The sequence below is a fragment of the Apis mellifera genome, linkage group LG10 (assembly GCF_003254395.2).
Source record: "Apis mellifera strain DH4 linkage group LG10, Amel_HAv3.1, whole genome shotgun sequence".
NCBI classification, from domain to species: Eukaryota; Metazoa; Arthropoda; class Insecta; order Hymenoptera; family Apidae; genus Apis; species Apis mellifera.
In genome coordinates this window covers 807,997-822,688 of record NC_037647.1, presented here as the reverse complement: position 1 = coordinate 822,688, position 14,692 = coordinate 807,997, and positions in this window count along the sequence as shown.

The window sequence follows — 14,692 nt, the reverse complement described above, 5'->3', positions numbered from 1 at the left end:
TATTTGTGTTTATCGAGAAAAGAGAAAAATGAAAATGGAATTAACAAATAACTATATATACATTAGAAATATAATTCACAATATAACTGTACAATCAAGATATTCCAGGCTATTTAAATATCTCTTTTGTTTCTTTTTTGGTATAAAATAATTTGTATTTATTAAAATATAATACAATGTTAATAGTTTTAAAAAAGGAATTTTCATTTTTTATTATGACGTTATTAATATTCGGAGAATACGATTGTTTTCGAATCATTTCAATTCATTATTCATGGATTGTTCAAGTTGTTCGTTTAATGAGAATATAAAGTATTTATTTATTAATGGATGTAAATAAAATAAATAATGAATATACTTTAAGGAATTGTTATTTGGAAAAGACAATATTCCATTGAATTTATGTATTTTTCAAATAATAATTTAATATATAGTACGATTCTGATTAATCGATTCGACATAATGCGATTTTTTTCCAAATTCTAAAAAAACTCTAAATATTCTGATATATAAGGCAGTTGTTATAACACAAAAGTAAATTTTTCCTTTATAATTCTATTCGTTTAGTCTTCGTTACTTTTTCTTCGATAATCTATAAATTTCAATCCTTTTCTATTACCGTCATCGGTTCCAAAAATTATCCATCTGTCGGAATGAACGAATACGAAACTTTTTAACTCCCTTTTCGAAGCAAATATGGAACAATAGATAGAGCAACTCGCGTTCAAATTCCCTCCCACATGTAGAACTAAATAATTGACTTTTATCAGTACCCATTCGCTGCCTGGAAATTCCAGTTTCCACGCGCAAGGACGCGGCTAACTCGAAACATTTCCAACTCGGCGATGCGCGCACAGCCCTTCATACCATCCGTGCCGAAATTCACCGTACCACCTCGAAATTCAGAATTATCGCGGCGATTTACGAATTCCTCGCCCTATTGTCCGCCCTCTCCCCTCCCCCCTCCCACCCTGTGTGCCCCTCCGCGTGCCACGATCGACGTAGACGTTCCGCGGAGGCGAATTACGCGAAATTTTCGTCGGGACAGATTTCACGGTCTGCCTGAGACGTTCGAAAGTTTGGAGACACCGAAGCCAGGCGGAAACGCACCGTCAGTGCCAACGATAGAGGCTTGGAGGGAGAAGATTCCCGTCGAAGCCCTTGGTGCCGCTTGTTGTTGGAAGAAAACGAGACGATCGCGACGCCGAGAGGACGGAGGGGAGGAGGGGAGGAATCGATCAGGACGGGGTGAAATCGCGGGAGGGAAAGTTTCCCTTAATAACTATGCCGCGTAGCCTGGCAATCGAGGCGTGAACGCGAGATACGGATTAAAGGGGAGAAGTTCGCGTCTTTGGTGTCCCGGCGAACGAGCGAATTTCCAAGCTTGTTTTTCGACAGGGGCTGAGGGTTGAAGGGCGTGAAAGCGCGTCCAACTTCCGCGACGACGAACATTTTTCTCTCTCGGAACGACGTCGCATCGAGAAGACGTTTAGTCTGGGCTAGTTGTTACTTGAGAGAACGATCGTTCGCTTCAGTTTGAGAAACGTTAGTGTTATCGATTTTCTTTTCCTTTTTTTCTTCTATCGATTGTCTCGTAGTGATGGAATTATCGTATCTATGTGTTATATTATATAGAAATTTATGAAATTACAGAAAATAGAATTTTCGCAGGGAGTTAATTACGTAATTATAATATCTAAGAAGACATTTCTTTTTATATTTATGTGATGTAAAGATTAACTCTAAGAATAAGAATTGAAGGTTCATTAATCCTTGGTACAATATCATGTATCGTTTTACTGAATAAAATGAATAGAATCACTTAAAATTCTTTTGAACTTATCAAAAAAATGTATCATATGTCTGTTTTCCATTACGTTTCTCAATTCTTTGAAGTCTTTCAAGTACTCCCGATGGTGCTTCAAAAATCCACTCACTTAAAACAAACGATATTTCATTTGAAACGACTTTACAAGTACCCACCGGAATTTATCCACATCATTATTCAATATATAACACATAAAGAAAACTTATAATTTATATATAGAAAATGTATTCTTACTTTTAAAAGTTACAGCTTTGTAATTAGTAAAGAAAATTGTATAAATCAAATTATATTTATTAGATTTCGTTAAAAAATTTTACTTTTTCTCTATCTTTTCCAATTTCGGTGAAATAAGTGAAATTATAATACATTTAAATCAATACTGCCTTCCTGTGCCCATTTATTACACGTGCCATATCCAATCTTCTAACAAATGATTTTTAAATATTAATTAAAGCAATTATAAATTTGATTTCTATCTTCACTAATTTTTCTTTTGTCTGTTTTTAATATGAACAAATAGAGAATATCTCAGTTTTCGTATAATTGTATATTTTACTTACAACTGAATGTAAAAATGAAAACGAGTGGCAAAAATTTTCGAAATATGACGTCAATAGATCCTCATTTATAAAAGAATCTTCGACGAACACGTCGATATGGCAAAGAATAATTGGCAAAACATGGGATTTTAAAAAAATAATACAATTTTACATAGGTTAAATAGAAATTCAGTCGTCACGTTGATCACGTATCCAAGTAGAATTTAATCGAGAAGGGGGTTAAAGTGCACGAGTATAAAAGAGCCCCTTTCGCAGCCGGTTAAAATTAAAAATTTATCTGTAAATCGCGGCTGGGGAGCCGGGGCCCCTGAACGGCCCCGCCTGGATCAAGATAGCCGTGCGGTAATTCGAATTTCAAACAGTCTGGCGAATTTCCATTGTGCCCGCAACGGGCGACATGTATGTAATTGCCACGCTCGGCTATCCGTAACTGGCTTGTTGCTGCGTCGCTGATTGGACAGCTCTCGGCCGCCACCGGCCATTTCGCCCTATTATAACGAGACACCGTGCGATACTGCCGCGAGGAAAATCGAATTCTTCCGGTTCACCACTGGACCTCGTTACGTCTCAAACGAGATTCCTCCTCGCGAGACCACTCCACCCGCTAATTTCCTTAACCGACGCTAATCGACTCGCGTGCACCGTTACCGGGGATTTAATCGACTTTAACCAGAGCCTCGTGATTCCTTTAATCGATCCACCGGATTCGGTTTGTTGTTCGATTCGCCGTTCGAATTGTGTCCAAATATCCGCTATTCTCGGAACGTGATATTCGAAATTAATCCCCTTTGAGTTTTACAAGCTAAGATTTCAAATACTAATCGTAATCTCATTTTTTATGTGATATTTTTGTAATTATGTAAAACGTGGAAAAGGATAGGATAGTGTCAGTGTATAATGTGAATAACATTTTTAAAATTTATATTGATGATTGTGATCTTTTTTAAATGAATATCTATATTTTATTTTACATTTTGTGATAATAATGATAATAATGTTGTCTTTTTAATTCATTTAATCACATCATATAATAAATCGTTGAATTCTCAAGAGTTGCTATCATAGAAGAAAATATATACGTCAATTTAAAAGAAGTTCCATGATCATCGTTGTAAATTTTATAAATTTATTCTAATCATGAAATTGTTTCTTTTTCATTTTTCTGAAATGAACGATTTAGAAAAAAAGAAATATTGGAAACTAATATAAATAAAATAGCGTAATAGGAAGAAAAATCTAATTGATTTCGAAATTTTAAATTAAATATAAATCCGAAGTACGAGGAATGAAAATTTTATTATCACATTACCAAAACTGGTTCTTTATCTTTCGTCTATATTTACTCTAAATAAGATCGAGATTTCAAAATTTTCCCTGACTCATTCTCTCACAAATATCTCTCGCGCCGATATTTTATTACAATCCTCATTCCAAGATGAAACATTCTTACACTTTATCCCAATCTCCTTAAACCATTTTATTTTCTCGTTCAACATCTTCTTATCTTCATTCTCTCAAAAATCATCACGAAACTACGAGCATCTTCTCTCTCCCTCTCGCGTGATCTCCGATCTCAGATCATTCGTTCAAAGTGTATACACACGTATCGGAAGATCGAAACTCAATTCCTTCGGCGTAACCCGTTCAATCAACCTGTCCAAGTTAAAAATCGACCCCCTGTTATACGAGTCCTGTCCGTATTTTACGCTCGCTGTAAACTTTTGAAACGTATCGAACGATCGCCTTGAACGAAAATCGATCCGCGTTTCGCCTTTACGATGAGATTACGCTTTTTTACGAGTTCACGCGAGAAATCGAATGCCCTTTTTTGTCGCATCAATGATGGCGGTTCATCGTTAGTCGTTGTAAAACGTGTCTCTATTGGCGCAATAAAAGAGAGAGCGCAAACTGGCCACGAGTTTCAACGATCGAACGACAGTGGACACGGAGTTTCTGGCGCCTCTGCCCGGAAACAACCCTGTTTATATAGGCAATTAACAAGTTGCCGTACGTTGGACAGAGTTGAAAAGAGAGAGAGAGAATGGGGATGGTTCGACCCTTGGTTCGTGGCGCGCTAACGATCGTGATGGGGGTGTTGGTTACGATTTACGAAATTTCGCGAAAAGTCACCGCGACGACAATGGCGCCCCAAGCCGCCACCCCTTTGGGTTGAGCGATAAAATTCGCGGACGCGTGGTTTTAATGAACGACGCTTCTAATTTATCGTGGACCACCCTCGAATTAAACTGGTGGTGAAGGGAAGAGGAGGGAGGTGAGGGAAGGGGTCAGAGGAGAAAAGGGATAGCGGCCGGTTGGTAACGAACGTTCGGTACGGTTGATATTTAAAGTTAGTGAAATAATATGGTTTGATGGCAATGAGAGGGTGGATTGTAACTGTGGCGGAGGGTGGAGAGTTCACGATTCTCGACGCGGCCTCTCTTTCATTTAATTGGAGTGCTCCACTTCGTCTATTCCCGTCGCAGAATCCTCTAGATTCTTCCGAGACCATCCACTCATCCGGGTATAAGGTAATTAGCCAGACATTGTTAGCGATCTAGTTGAGCATTCTGAAGTCGATTGTCGCTTCCTGGACGCGTTTGAATGGCTCTGTTGTTTCTGATATATGAGAGAGAGAAAGAGAGAAAGAGAGATCTTGGAAGTTCATTATCAATTAAAAATAACCTTTGATTCCAGATTTTCAATGAATGAAATTGGAAATGAATCTATTTGTATAATATATATTTTACTTTGTGAAATGATTTTCTTATATTGTTTCTTTTACTAAAATATTTTAGTTTAATGTTTCTATTAGTTTCGTAATATTCTTCGATATAAAGAAAACAAAATTATATTTAGGAATCTTAATAATTTATGTAATTTAAAAAAAACGAATAAAATTATAAATTATGTAAATCATTCTATAGCATATTAATTTAATAAAATATATTCAAAATATATATCAAATCAAATATAATATTTGTAAAATGTTATTAATTCTATGCGAACTTACCTATGTAAAAGCTTTTTCACAATTTTTTGATAAAAATTATTATATAAAAAATTCTATGAGATTTCAAATAATATATTTATTCCTTCTTCTACAAACTATTTAAAATTTTTCCAATTTATACATTTTACTTCAAATAATACTTCACTTGAATTCGTTTATAATATTGAATTATCGAATAAAACTATCAGAAGGAAACATATAATTTATGTAAAATATATAAAACGTTTATATATGTAAAATACATATTTGCATAAGAAACCGCAGACCATTCGTAATTATTTCGTTATCATTTCTGCCTCCGAGAAAAAGGCTCGATACCGAAGAAAATTCGGTCCAGGATGTATGCAGCCAAGCGGAAAACGGTCTCAGAGACAACGGAGGACCGGTTTTTCCGGCAAGAACTCGTTACTTTTCGGCTGACTCGCGGGAAAAGCGAGCTGGACTAAAAAGTTATAAAGTCGCGGGGATAAGGGTCCGCTCGGTATATCCGCGAGAACTATGGAGGAAAAAGGGAGAGCTGGACGGAAATATAATTGCTCGGTGAATCGTTCACGCGCGAACCTTTTTGATATATCCGCCCGCCCCTGATTGCGAATGTGATTTCCCCGGGAAAAGTAGATTACTGGATTAAGTTCGTTCCGGCCCTCGGAAGGCTTCCTGCTCGAAGCGAAGGATAACGATGTGCCAAGCCGCCACTTCTGCTAATCGGCCGCCTCGCGTTGCTTTCTTTGTCACTTCCGAATCTCGATGAATCGATGTTAACTGCAATTCCCTTTTGAACATCCAGTTAAGGAATTATTATGCATTAATGTATGATATTATAATTAAGAAGATGGATAGATAGTTACAGAATGTTATAATTTTAAATAATAATCGTAGTTTTAAATAATTATAATTCAATTAAAAAAGATAGAATAGTTTCATTTATTTATCTGTTGCTTGTATAAATTGACAGCTTCAAGTATTATTATTTCAAAGAAAGTTGGTTTACAGATCTATCTATTTTTTTTTTATATACGAAGTTTTACATCAATCTCTAATCTCCAAAGGTTTTTCAATCCTGTATAACGATTCAAGGCATATCTTCGTCAACTTCTTACAGAACCAAACTCGACTGGTCTTATTAAATTCTTGATCGATCAATCAAATTGAACGAACGCGCAAGTATTCCACGGTACGTAGAATAATTCGCGCACGAGTATAGAACGAAGTTGGAAATCCTGGGAGGCCATTGTCGCGACGACAAAGCCGCAGTCGAGTCTCCTGTGCCCGGGGATCGACGTTAAGGAGTCGAGGATGGATCGTCGCTGTGACGAAGAGGTCGGGAATTTCGCTCGTTGAATATGGAGAGGCCACAGGCCTGTCGATCGCCCCTAAACGACGTGCATTCAAGCCCGGCCGTGTCCCGTTGTCATGGAAATCGAACCACGACGACGACGATTTCCTCGTCGGCTCGGCAACGACCGTTCTCCCTCGAAAGGGATGACGATCACGGTAAAAACGATCCGTGTCGTTAAATTCTTCGATGACTGAGTAGAAGCGTCACTGGAAACGTTGAATAAAACAATGCCCTTCCCTTCCTTACGTTATGTTCGCGCGAGAAGAACGCGATTTTATATCTATGCAATGTGTCTCGTTGACGAAAAAAATGTGATTACTTTTTCTCTCTTATTTTTTTCATTCCTTTTTTTTTTTTGCAGTTTGAAAAATGGAGACATCGAGGGACGGTTAAACGTAGGAAAATCCGGCGTTTCGGCAATTTAGAATGACTCCCCATGATGTATGAGCGAACGTTTGCTACTTTTTGAATTATTTTTATCGGTTACGCTCTGATTTATAGTTGGACGGTGTATCGAAATTTATCATCGAGGGCTGTGTTTGAATAAAGATAAACTTGACAGTATGCGTGCTTTTTCCCGTGAAAAAAATATTTAGATACTGTCATAAATGATTTCACGATATATACATATGTATATATGTTCGAGAGATAGGAACGTATAGATTTAAATCGAGTACGTAAATACAGTTTATTTTTTTTTTTCTTTTTCATTTCGAGCAAGTAAATTTTGCAGGAAGATGTCATTTTCACGAATCTTCAGAGGTATCCAACGGCAAGCAGCAAACATCCAATCTTTTTTCCACCGAAAGATTTGCTCAACGGGGATGATTACACTTATGCCAAGAGTTGGCCGCTCCCTCGAGTAATTAACAGACTTGCCCGCCGAGTTTGATGCCTAAGGTAATAATCAAACTTTCACGACGGCCGGAATTCCGAGGTCGAAAAACTCTCGAACGCGCGCGTTCTTTATGCATACTCGATAACTCGTCGCCGCCGTCATCGTTTCGTCGATCGGAAATTCGCTCGTTTTCTCCTCGAATTCCTTGATTTATCAAATCAAAAAAAGAAAAAAAAGAGTGAAAATGAAGAGAAGAAGGGAGGAGAGAAAGGGAAATCAATCACGGATCGAGTAGACAAAGAAATGGTCGCCTCGTGATAATTCCGTGCACTCGCTCACGGATATTCTTGGAGGTTGCATGGTACGAGGAGGTTGTACAACACGTAAAACGAAAACACGTGCGATGCACAAAGATATTATCGTCGGTTGGCGCCACGCTCGAGACACTTCCCGCTTGTTCTCGGCGGAAGTCCGCCCTGGGGAGGCGTAATTCGAAACACACGTCACCGTCAAGCCGCCCTGTTCATCGACACCCCGTGCGCATGGCATCGTTTTGCGTGGACGAGCCTTGTTCTAATTGCGAGATCGTGAACTCCTTATTTTTCCAGTTGCTCGTTTCGGTTATCTCGTTAAACAGGCGTGGCGTTTAATTAACGCCATTCGGCGTGAATTATGAGGCGAATTTTCGAGCTTGACTTTACCGTTTCCCGAATTGATGGTTCGGTAAGTCGTGACGAGAGCAACATGTCTGGGAGAAGAAAGTTCGAAAAGTAAGAGATAATTTTAGAGAAGGCTGAAAAGCTTTCTTGACGAGCATCGAGCGTCTTGATTTATCCGTACATATTCGTTTTCCCCTTTCTTTATTACTTTTTTCTTTCTTTCAAGCCTTTCAACCCTTAAAAAGAATCTTTCTCAAAACTTTTCCGGAATTTTTATTTCCATCGTTTTATGAAATCTCTTATTATTAATGTAACACGTTCTAATTATATCGGATCCTACTTTCTCATTTCATAAAAAAAAGAAAATTTTATCAAGCTTCTTAAATCATCGTTTCCACAGCTTTCTAATAAAATTAGCGCTTCTTATATATGGAATATTCTTTCCAAAATTTCCAAACTCCACATCCGGATCGAAACAGAAGACTTATTCAACCCTTCCGTCGAAAACTCGTCGAATTCTCGTATACCATGTCAATCCTCGATACACGGAAAATCGGGTGCAAAAAAGAAACGATCCACAAATCACTGGAATTGAATGGCCGTATAGGAAGGAGGAGGACCGCCGCGGAACACTGGGACGGCGACAACAGCCGCAGAAGCGGTTCCTTCCGGCCTGTGGCGCGTGTAACGCGTATAAGTGCAATGAATCTGGCCGGTGGCCCGGACGAAACAAACGCGGAACCGGTGCACGTGGTTCCGATTCAATGCGGCTCGTTAACGCGACTCTTAATCACGATCGTCGCCACGGACAATGAGCCCAATCGGGAGAAAAAGTGGTCGGCTCTGGCGGGAAATATAAATCTCCGACTGTCAGAAACAATGCGACGCGAATACAACTGGACGTGAAGAGGCGCGGGGCTCGCCCACGCGACCGATCGTTCCTCCCGTCGATACTAGCTCTCTTTGTCCTCTTCCCTCTCGCGTGCATTCTTCGTACGCCGCGTTTTCCGTCTTTCTTCACGTAAAAACCTGTTCCCAAAGCGCGGCGTTCTCGAGGCCGAAAAATCGACGACGATCAATTTATCGGCGTGCCGATAAAGAGTACTTGTGGCTCGCTGCCTGCATCGTCGCGAGAAAAATGCTTGCCCCGAGCTGCGTGTACCGATGATGGGAGAAAAATAGGGGGAACCCTTTAACGCGGCGATGATGCATCGATTCACCATGTACCGTTTGCCAGGGAAAATATTCGAGGCTTTATTTACCGCGAAATCGGAGACGATTCGATATTTACTTAATCTTCTCGGATCTTTTTTATTCTTTCTACCCGGAGAGTAAATAAGCGTTTTAAACCGAAACTACCACTCGAGGAGGCGCACGTAGAAGATCAACTATCCCCAAATTCGCGTTCGAAACACGTTTCGACCAACTCTCCGTCCCTGTTTTTAACACCGATCCAAGCGCCTGTTTAAACTCGCTCCACCTCGAACGATCTACTTGTTACACGAATCCCTAATTACCGTTTAAACTTCTCTAAACTCCTCGCACTATGTACTATAAGAGGGAAACGAATTGGATGGAGGCAAAAAAAAAAAAAAAAAAAAGAAAGAAAAAGAAGTTCAGTTGGAGAGAACACCTCGTATCCGGAAACAACGCGTTCTGAATACCGGCCAAAGTCGTTTAAAGAGCTGGTAGGGGTATTAAGCCGTTACAGATCCACGAACTTCTAATAAATTGGCAGCGCGGTTAACCGCTCCCCGGTATTACTTACAATTAGCTGGAACGACGGACCGGGGTCCGTGCACGCCGCTCAATTACGACCTCAAACAACCCCGGTGAACTACGATACGCAGTATACGTAGCACGGCCGCGGTATCGTTCAATTAGAAGCGGGAACAGTGGGCGCTGGTAAACTGGAACACGCAGCGTTCGAACCCGGTGTGTTCGCTCGTAATCGCGATTGCCTCTCTCTCTCTCTCTCTCTCTCTCTCTCTCTCTCTCTCTCTCTCTTCCTCCCCCGTCGAAAAGCTCGGATTAGCGATTGGTTCCTAGGCTGTATCGGGGCCAGGAAATTGTCTGGAGAGTGACCGGCTCGCGGAGAGGAACGCCAGTCACGCTACATCGATCGATAATCGATACCACTGGGACGTGGTAGCCTTACCCTTACCCCCCTTCCTCTTGAAATTGAATCGAGAATTACTGGTGTAATTGGCTCGAGTCCGGGAATACGTGTACACTACAAGTTTATGCGATATAGGATGGGGTGAGTGTAAGGTTAAGATGTTGGATTGCGTTGAGTGAACAGGTGGAAATCGTGAACGGATTTTGGAGAGAAGAAGAGAAGATTATTGTTTGTAATAACGTGTGAAACGTGTCTGTATAATCAGTATAATATATTCATTGAAATATCAAATCCATATTTATCTAATGTTTAAAGTAATTTTATGAATATATATATTTGGGAATAAAATTAAGTGAACTGATGGTGAAAATGTGAATTATTCCTTTTGTGTGAAAACACACGATTCTATATGGAAAGTATCAAATAATTAATATGATTTCCAATTTTAAAGTGAGTTAATGGATTTATGAATTTAAATATAAATGTGTTTTGTTAGATTATTAAAAGAGAAGGATTTAAATGGAAATGGAATAGAATTGACTATGTGAAGGATCTGGATACAAAAACTGGATGTTGAAGGGGAAGATTCCTCTGGTTTCTGGCAATCGATTTCTATCTTCTGATGGTTCGAAATAGTAGCAATTGGACGAGATAAGAGAGGTTGAAAAAGAAAACTTTCGAATTAAAGTGGGAAAGTAGATACTTGACTAGAACTTTCTTCCCACGAATTTTTCTTTCTTGTAGAAAACCAAACGGTAGTTGGAAACTTTGCACGGTCGGTTACTAAGTTGGCCTCAATAGTATCAAATGATCGAGAAGAGTTTCAACTGCTTCTCAACTGAAACTTGTACAACCATTCCTCCCAATCTTCTTCTATAAAAAGACACGTTTATACCAATCGAAAATAGGATAAAAGTGCCACGAAAATCTTCGAATATTTAAATTTTTCACGACACCTGAGGGAAAAAAAGTAAAAAAGAATTGAAGGAAGAGGGTCACATTCCCAACAGGATCGTGCATCGGCGAGACAGGAAGAATTTCACGCTCTGCGAAGCGGCAGACTCTACTCGAGGGATTACCTTCAATTGATCCGACCCTGTTGCCTTCTACCTCGATCCGTTCTCAAGATAGAAAGGGAACGAGGATCTAGCAGGGATGGAGTGAGTACTTAGCCCTGTGTGTTTCCTCCGCGGCCACCCTTCGTCGACGATCACGGAGGCATTGTTCGCGCGAGAAACCAATAGCGGGAAATACATCGTTACGAGGCGACAGGAAGGAAGAACGAAGGACTGTAAGGACTATGGTAACGACTTCGACGTTGCCTCTTTGTGCCCGTCAACTGGCTTCGCACAGAGAGAGTAAGAGGAAGAGAGAGAGAGAGAGTTCTATCACGCTTGATTTCGTTCTTTCTACGGGCCGTCGAAGCTTCGGGCTCCGTAGCAGTTGCTCTCTGAAGCGTTTCCACGGGACTTCCTGTCGGGAAGTTGTCGGTGGAGAACTTGTCTGACAGAGGGATTCAAATTGTGCTTGTTCTTGGACATCGAACCGTGGAGGAACGTGACTGATGAATGCTTCAGGTGTAATTTTTTACTCTAGGTTCTGTGCAAGATCTTTTCTGCGTCAACTCAATAATCGATTTTATATTTGTGTGCATTTGAAAGCTGAGAATTTTTTGACAATTGTCAAATTTTATTTTATTGAAATATATTTTAGTTAAAAATTGTTAAATTTCATAAAAATTTACGTTTAAGAAATGTATATGTGTGATCCAAAAGTTGAGATGATTCCTATAAGTTATAATTCAAATTTATTTCAATAAATTCAATTTTAATAAATTTCGATGATTCACAATATTGAATCCAAATTATTATTAATCAATTGTTAATATATATTCGATTTAAAGATTGAAAATTCTTTCTGTTCTAATCATTATCCAAATTATCCAAGTTATTCTAAATCCAGAATTTCATCATAAAAAATCTTACATTCAAAGAACAAGCAACCAGTCAAGATTTACATTTCACAAAAGAATTGGCAAATCCATTCCTACAACGCTTATTAAAATTTCTTTCAAGGATTTCACAACACATCTCATATCGAACAATGTATCCAAAAGCTGGAATAAAAGATCTTACCCTAAAGAAAACTTATGGCCAAAAAACAGAAGGGGCTGGAGGGCTCAAGATGAAGAGCACTCCCGCTAATTCATGCCGCGTGCAGCCGGCTCCTCGTCTTCCACGACGAATCTTCGCGTCAATTAGAAGAAGTGACTCTCTCTCACGCCCCCCTCAGGAAAGCCCTCGGGCGAGGAGGAGTAGTAGCGCGTTGACAAAGTGACAATTACGCGGCACGCACGCACGCACCCATAGGTCGTCGAGTGGGAGAGGGTGGCCGGCACGAACGACACCCCCCGCGTGTTTCCTAGTCACGTGCGGTCTCGTGTTACATTTTCATTCGGCTAATTGCCTTTTCATCGGATCCCCGCGGCAGCCACGCTCTTTCCACGGCGTAAAACCGTCTCCCCCCTTTCCTCTCCCGGTATCCCCACGGTTCGTCGCGTGGCGTCGCGGCGGTGATCTCGCCGGCAACGAGCTTCGAATCGCGCTCGACCCACGGGGAATACGAGCCGAGTTTCGAGGTTCAACGCAAATTGGAAGCTCCCCTTTTGGGCTCCTTTGGGTGCTCAAAAGAGAGCGCTCTTTGCCGCGACTGCAACGGTTTGATTTATAAGCGGCGGGAAAACGCTTTCCTCTTTTTTATTTGATTGTCGATAGAGTCTTGGATCGTTCGAGTCAAGTAGTTTCGTCAAGAAGACGAATGATAGTTGATAAACGTAATTCTGATTAGACGAAGACTAGCAATTTGATTTTATCTGTACTTGATGGAAAAATTTACATTTTGGAATTGAGTCCTTTTACATATTGGTGTGTTTTTAATATTTATTATACGAAAGCAAATAAATTTAAACTCTAGTAAACTCCACGCAACTCGAACGCATCCGAATGATACTACCAAGTTCTGACGTTACTATGTGGCAAGTTGCAACATCTTATATATATATAGGAGTAGAATCTACCTTCTCGATAAATCCAGAGATAAAAACCAGCTTAAGCGTTTCCCGTTCGTGTCTTCTGGATATTGCTTCATTACCAAGCTTGCGTATAATGCTTGTTTATTGGTATTTGAATACGTTGGTGGTTTACTAATTAGGCATCTTTATTCGCGTCCGAAAACACCGTTAAGCCGAGCTTCGAATTCACGGGCGGTAAATTCCCAGGAATCCCAAAGGGAAAGAGCGCCAGCATGAGACCTCGCTTACCTTTTTATTATTATTATTTCCTCGTTTTTTTTTTATTTATTTCTAATTTTTCCTTTTTTCAGTCAGACTCGACCGCTAATTGCTTTATATTTTACGTAAATTTATTAAAGGTTTTTAATAAAAAAGTCCCGAGATCCGTAGTTGCTTGCCGAGGAGTTGTATGCGGTCTCTATGTAAATTAATGTCGCCTCGTTTCGAAACTTGTAAGCACGATAACGAAACTGCAAGCGATAGATATCGAGGTAAAGAGATTTTATCGTTTCGCTAAGAGTAGAACAGCGCTCGATACATTTTTGCTGATATATAACTTGTACAAGTTAAAACTTTGTGCAACTGAATTTCCTGTTTATCTGGTTGCTTGTACAGTTTAAAGAGAATAAATAAAAAATAAATGTGAATATTGGTTAATAAAGTTGAATTTAGAAGCATCGTACGTGAATAAATTTATTAGTTTGTGAAAATTTAGGTTTGTGACTTATATTATGACTATTGTTTGGTTAATATTTATGCTTGAGATAAAACACAAATTTGAATATCGCATTTCGATTAAATTTATGTCCAGATATCGATGCCAGTAACAACCAAATTTTCAGAATCTATAAGAATTTTATTTTCGAATTTATATCCGAAAAGATTTCCTCCCATCGTCATTCAAATCTCCATCTCGTAAGGAAAACATCATGAAATGGTCCATTTAGTGAAGATACACAAAGATCTACATGTATATGACGAGCACTCAACCCGACTTCATCTCTAATTCACTTGAACCATGGATGATCAAAGAACGAGAAAACATCCTTCCTTCCGTAACAGCTTCAGCTAGATGCCCTATGCAAAGAAGGATAAAACCCACATCAGAAAGAGAGAATCCAAACGTCACGATGAATGAAAATAAGGAATCAAGAATCAAGGTACTAAGTAGAGAAAAAAAAGAGGAACAAAAGAAGGGAACGAATAAAGTTTTCCATCCCTTTTCAAGAGTCATCATCATGCTCCTTTCTTCTTTCAACTTTTCTCTTC